This window comes from Zosterops lateralis (genome assembly GCF_965231275.1).
Source record: "Zosterops lateralis genome assembly, chromosome: 6".
Taxonomy (NCBI): Eukaryota; Metazoa; Chordata; class Aves; order Passeriformes; family Zosteropidae; genus Zosterops; species Zosterops lateralis.
Window position 1 is genome coordinate 56,528,460 of NC_139761.1, and position 7,081 is coordinate 56,535,540.

Sequence of the window (7,081 nt, forward strand, 5' to 3'; positions counted from 1 at the left end):
CCCACTCAGTGCCTTGCAGAAGGTGTGTTTGGTAGGCTGCCAGGTCAGCTCTTTACACTGCAGAGACCTCGGGGTTGGGGCCGTATCTCCGTTTATGTTTGTGAATAACCCGACACATGTACAGCACTCCAGCTCTGATCCCCTATATCATAACATCACTGATGTGGGACCAGATGCTATATGAACAAATGAGAATCTGTTGCATTCATGTAGTGCCTTTTTTTTATTTTTTTTTTTTATTTCTCTTTCTTTTTCCAAGGAACTCAAAGCACTTTACAATCTTTAAGCCTCACCACATGGCTGTGGGGTACAGCAGGGTAAGTAGGCCTGTAGCATTCTTTACAGAGCCAAGTACATTTATTCAAATGTAGCTGAATAATAATAATGCAACCATGACCTCCCATGACACTTACGTTCCTGGGGAACAATGAAACTGTCAGCCAGGAGGGTGAGACTCATGAGCCTGGGTGACAAAACTTTTTTTCGGCAGCTGGCCCACGGCTGCAGGTCTCACTTCCGCAATAGATTAGGATGACCACAAGCTCCGCTGCCTCCCCTGCAAAAAAAAATGCAAAACTTTGCTTATTCACACTCGTTTTCCCACCCCATCAACAAATACCAAAACAACCTGGGTGGAAGGCAAGAAGGCCTCTATAGGGTTTTTTGTGAGTCATGCTACAGATTCTAATAGACAATTGCTTCTCCACTAATAGGTCTGTGTGCTTCGGGAGTGATCCCTTCTCAATAATTTAATTCTTTATTGAATTAAAATTCTTCTGGAGATCGCCGATTGATTTAAATGAAGCATGATTATATCCTTAAATTTGCCTTCACAGAATTACAGAATTTTGCAGGGGTGAACTGGTGACGAAGAAAGAAATTAACCTTAATTTCATCAAAATAGAGGTTTCTACACTGTAGTGAACCTGTGAGTACTGAAAAGTATTACACTTTTTTCCAATTCAGTAGTTTGTTTCCAATCCAATAATGAAAGTAGAAGAGACATTTAACAAAGGCCATTCTCTTCAGAAAAATGAAAACAAATGAAAGCCAATCTGCAGGAAATGTTTGGAAGACCCCAGGCTCCTCCTCTGGGAATAGTATGAACTTTGGAAATCTAGGAGTTAGAGGCACAATTATCTATGTAAAAAAATTTTTTTAAAAAAATAAATCTATGCACTATTGATTAACCTTGGCACTTCAGACAACAGTGTCACGTCATGCATTGGAATGCCATGCCACCACGTGACAAACTTCAAACTGGCCATTTCTCAGAGATGGCTGATCAAATAAAAATTTAATGTACCAATGCTGGCGCAATGTGCAGCACTTCGCTTTCCTATCAGTTTACTGCCTTCCAGGAACAACCCAGAGTGTCAAACTGAGGAGAAAGTGTCACTTTGAATCACACAAACCTCTTTGTCACCCACTCTGGTTTTGCTGAGATGCCATTTTTTCCCCCTCTTGTTTCTCAGCCTCCTTCCTCTTCAGCGGGTGCTCCTCCATCCCCTTGTGTTCCCTCTGTGCACAGAGTGAGGCTGGAGTTGCCACAGTCTCCTTAATGTCTAATCCTTTAACACTGGGAGAGCATTGTATTGCAGCCCTAATGCAAGGATGAATTCTGGAATGTGGAGCCTGGAGAGAGGCTTATAGAATAAGAAAGAAAGAAAAAGGGAAGAGGAAAAAGGAATTGAGAAGAGAAAGAAGTCAAAACCACACATGGGACAGAAGGAAAAAAAGGGGATTAGGTGACAATATCCGACTGCACTGAAGGGTCAGGAGAATTAAGCTTCAGAGCAGCTTGCTCAATGTGTGCTGGGATAAAAAGAGTCTGATATGAATGGAGGTGGTTCAAGTGCAGGCACATTGTGGAATGCAATAGGAGTCTGCAAGGGAACATTTAAGAGAGTTGTGCACCACTTTCATGTAGCAAATAATATATATTGTTTGCTGGGCAAAGATCTGAGCCTCCCTGTCACTTTTACAAGGTTGTTACAGAGGAACGAGAAATACAAGAATGGAATGAAATGGAACAGCATTACACTAAATGAAATGATAAATCAAATAATCTGAGCATGTGCTCCTAAGATTTATTATTGCATCTGATGTTTATATTGAATATAAACTTAAAGCAATAGATCCCTGTCCAAAGAAAATCAGGGCATTTGGCATCAATGGAGTTAGAGCTGCTTTTACCAAATACTTCAGAGCCTGATTTTTAATACCTAGTTGTACTGCATGTGCAACTGAGTGCATAATCTTTTCATCAGGCCAGCTTTGTGATCTTTCTAATCAATGTGGGTGCCTCATCTTGAAGGACACTGACTCATTATGATTTTCCTATATGCTGGGAGTACTTCTACACAGCTACAGAGTTTAACTGAAAAAATTACAGATATTTTGAATTCCCACGCAGTTTATTTTCAATTTCCTATTCACTCCTTGCAGACAAAAAAAACTTGCAGACAGCCTCAAAGTGACAGTATGGTTACTTTATGAAAACCAGCCCTCTACATCTTCTTATAAGACAGGCACTGGGAGCTAACATAGCTGGAAACTGAGAAAATGCCCTCTGTCCTTCTGACATGCTTTTTTTGCCCCAACGTGGCTTCCTAATATAAGATAAAATAACAGCCTCATCTCATTCTGGCATGACTACCCGTCTATGAAGCAGAGAGAAAACTGAGAAATATGAGAGATGGAAGAAACAAGTCATGAATAATAAAAGAAAGTGATTTTTAACTATGTAAAGAGAATTCATTCAAGTCAACCATCTGGCACAGGGCACATCCTGCAGAGAGAGCAGCCATGGAAAAATTACAAAGTCAGTTTAGTTAATATTTCCCAAGGAGAAAGAAGAAGACACCACAGGAGACAAAGCTAGAGTAGAGTGGCACATCCAAGTGACTGATACTGAAGCTATTTTGATATTGGTTATGAAACACACCAATCCCTAGAGTTTGGTTCGAGCAGCTCCAAAGAACTCAGGTATTTATAAAAAAAACCCCAATATACCATTTGCTTATTTGTTATACTTTTGTCTTTTCTCTGCTGCAGAGACCTTTGGTAAAAACTGAAGGTGGCTGTGTATGTGACTTACTTGCACTTTGCTTTGTTTTTAAAATAGAACAGAAAACATAACTCATTGCAAAAAACCACCAGGCCAAGAAAACAAAACAAAACAGAATAAAACAAAACAAAAGAAAACCCAAGCCCAAAACACTCCACTCCTACACAAAAACTTGCTTGGGTTGGAGTGAGAAGGACACGTTTCCTTCCTCCTCCCCAGTGGTAACACCTATGACCTGACCCAGGAGTTGACCTGGAAGCTGAGAAAATAAGAAAAAAGACAGGGCTTTCAGGGTTCAGGACAGTATCTTTAGAAAGATGTATGCCTGTACGTGGGCATTATGGAAGTACAGTGTCATTTATTCCCTGGGGACACGGATGTGAAAGCACTGCTGATATATATTTTCAACTAATACTTTCCTCTGACAGAGGACAGAAGAATTGTTTCCAGTGAATTCAGCAGCAATATTTTTATTGACTTCAGTGAGCTGGGGCTTTACTCCAAGGTTCTAAATATATGACAAGAGTTCACAGCCATATCAGCAAATCCTCCCCCATCATCCACATCCTTAAAAATACCTATATGTCCTTTATTTCCTGCATCCTCTGAGTTATCTGGGTTTGTTGTTTGTCCCTTTTCAGCTGAGAGCCAGACCCCAGAGCCTCAAAATCAAAACAACAGCAGCACATTAAGGAGTCTGCTGTCTGCAAGGTATGTCTGACTAAGCTGGGAGTGATGTAGGAGCTGGAGAATCCAGTGACTCCTGCAAGCTGGCACTGTGGCTGGGCAAGGTCTCTGTGATCCCCTGGTCTGTGTACACACACAGACACAGACCCTCCTGCCCAAACTGAGTCAAAAGATTCATCTCAAATAATACAAAAAGCCCCAAGTGAAACAAAGGCATAGTTTTGCATGCAGGGTTTTATTTTTTTAAAATTTTCCTCACAAGTCCCTCACAAAAAGATAGCTATCCTCAAGTTGGATTTTTGCATCACAGGCTCTCCGTTTCCTGCATCTTTTTCCTTAATAACAAGCAGGGAGAAGAGAGGGAAGGAAAGAAAAAGGTCCTCTGTAAAGAAAAAAAAAGAAACAAAAAATCAAGGGCAGTATTACTCATTCAGAATAATGCTATAGGTAGAGGTAGGAAGGGAAGAACAGAAATCACTTTATTTCCTACCTTTGGACTTCCTAGATTGGCCTAGCACAAAATGTTAGGCTTTAAAGCTCATGTGGAAGAGGAAATGTTCCTCCAAACATCTCAGAAGCTTCTTCCTCAGAGAGGCTGAGCTGGTCAGCAGAGGTGGACCAAGACACAATGAGACCATGAAGGGATGCAAGAGGTGTAAATCAGACTCTACAAGGGCAGGACCTCTAAAAGGAAATGTCTCTCCTTACCAGACACCTGCTAGCAGGGTGCAGCTCCTTTCCACCCCATGTTTCTGGTCCGTGTCTGGAGCAAACAATCAAGCCTTAAATAACATTTAGCTGACTTGCCAGTGAACTTGACCCAAATGAAACCTGTAAGAGTTCAAATAAAGTTCATCTAGAATTTTACTCCTGTTTTTAGTAAATCACAATGCCAGCTGGAGCCACAGGTCGTGGCTCCATGAGAAGACTAATCTTACATTGCTCTTATCAGGAGGAAGACACTACTGTAACCTCAAGACACGACTCATTACTAGCTACCTGAGCCCATTCTGCTGCTGAGAAGTTGCCTGGGCAGTCCAAATCAGTTTTGACAATATTCAGACTGTTATGTTCTAGTCTGAGCCAGAGAGAATCACATATAGAGAAAATCACATATAGCCCTTGCAAAATCATTTTCAGCACAAAAGTTTCCCCCCAGCATAATGTAAAGGAATTACATAAGGCATATGAAAAGGCATAATGTAAATTGCAATAACCTCAAATTATTTGGAGACGTTACAAAACATAACCTGGTTTCGTGAGGTCTTTCCTCACATGAATCACAATAACCATCCTTCAGAATTAAGCTTATTTGATAAATGGAAGCATTGGAAAAACAGAAGAGCTGATCAAAACCCTGCCTGCTGTCAGGCAGAGATTATTTCAGGTGCAGAATTGGTTGCTCTTGCCTCTGCTCAGTGCTGAGTGGATGCTTGCCCCTGTGTTTTTCCGAGGCAGTTATCTGCAGCTCAGCCCTCTGAATCACAGCTGGTGAGGAGAGAAGGCAGCTCAGTGGTGCTCAGGCAGTTTGTGGTGCAACTACCAGCAAGCTGAATACATGTATTTCCTCTGCAGTGGGACCTGTCTTCTTCCTGTGACCATACTCGGGCTTTGGAGGGGTTTTTGAGTGCATGGAAGTGAGTGCAAGGTGAGCTCCCAGTGCTTCAGATGAAATGAAGGCTGTCATTTGGAAACAGAGCAGTGTCATCTTGGCAGCTGAGTGTTGAGCCTCATCTTGGAAAATGATTCAGAGGTAGAAGAAACATCTATTTCCCTGAAAACTCAGAGGGTGAAATTTAGGACGGAGCTCTAACTGCACACCACTTTCCTATGGGTTCCCAAATGCCCCACAGGTATTCCAGCCACTGGCAGGGGCACCTGTGAGAACCATAGGTCTGAGGTCTGTGCTCCCTCCCCAAAGAGCCCCTGCCCAAGGGAATGCCTGGATTCAGAGCAGCTATTGTTCCCCTCACATTCAGCACCACTGCTGAAGCATGAAGGAAACTCCCACCCTCGTCCTCCCCTCCTCGCCCTGCTTCCCCTCCCCCTGGCCCCACACACGGAGATGTGAGAAAGGGAGGGGATCAAATGGGAGCGGGGAGAAATGGGGATTCTTCCTCCCGCTTCGCACTGCCACCTATCTCCCATGACAGCACCGGCTTCTCAGGGCTCCCCATCTGAGAACTGGGGCTCACCTGCCACAGCCTCTTATCTCTGCACATTTTCCCACCTTTGAGCATCCCAGAGTTGGACAAACCGAAGATGAAAGTCGTGGTTCCTACGTGAATGCCAAGGGCAGCACCTCCTTCAGGGCACAGCACATTTTCCACAGGTGTTAACTGGACTGGAACCTTTCAAACCTCTGACCACAAATTAGTCTGAAGATCAAGAGCCACTATCACAGGGCAGGAAAAAAGGAGTAATATTTGCAATCGATAAATGTAAAATTCCCAAAGAACAGGGTTAGGGCTAGGGGTTAGGGTTACGAGTTAAGGGTACCAGGTATCCTTAAAAAAATACAATTCTAGTATTTTAAGGATCTTAAAAACTATTCTGGTTTTTTGGAAAGCACTGGCCCAATCAGTAGTTAGTCAGAATGACATTGTTGGTGAAGCATCCTTCACTTAATAGGAGTGCATCACCACATGAAAATTCAAATAGAAGTGATTTAGAGGGGGAATCCTAATCTATGTGCTACAGGGGGTCATGCAGGCAGCCTTCAAAGGTGGCAAACATCAGTTATTTCCCTGGCTTTCCTATAGGCTTCATAATTCCTTCACCAAGTGCTTTGTGGTAGAGCTTTAAAGAAGAGAATCCAGAAAGTTGTGTTAGATGAGCAAAAACTGAAAAAGACTGTGTGTTTTAAACAAAATAACCAATCAATGGGACATCCAGACAAGATAAAAGAAAACAACTTTGTACCAGAAAGGTGGTCAGACACTGTAGCAGGAGCCCAGAAGGGCTGGCAACTCTCCACCCTTGGAGAGGTTAAAAACTCCACCAGCCCCTGGGCATCTTGCTGTGACTGGACCTGCTCTGAGCAGGAGGTGGGATAAGACAACCAGGGGTGTTTTCCCACAGCATCCCCTCTGCCCCTCTCAAACTCTCTCACTGAAGGTTTTCATTGCCCCTGGTGCACTGACTGCACGTGAAATGCTGTTCCAGTTGCGAATGGTGAAAAAATGAATTAGTAATAAATGAATTAATGAATAATAATACAAACAATTAATTAATCTAGTTTGTTAGCATATAAGATAAATAATTACTGTGTAATAAATTATTGGAGAATTTGCAAATTACTAGTTTGCTTTTAACTCTTGCACG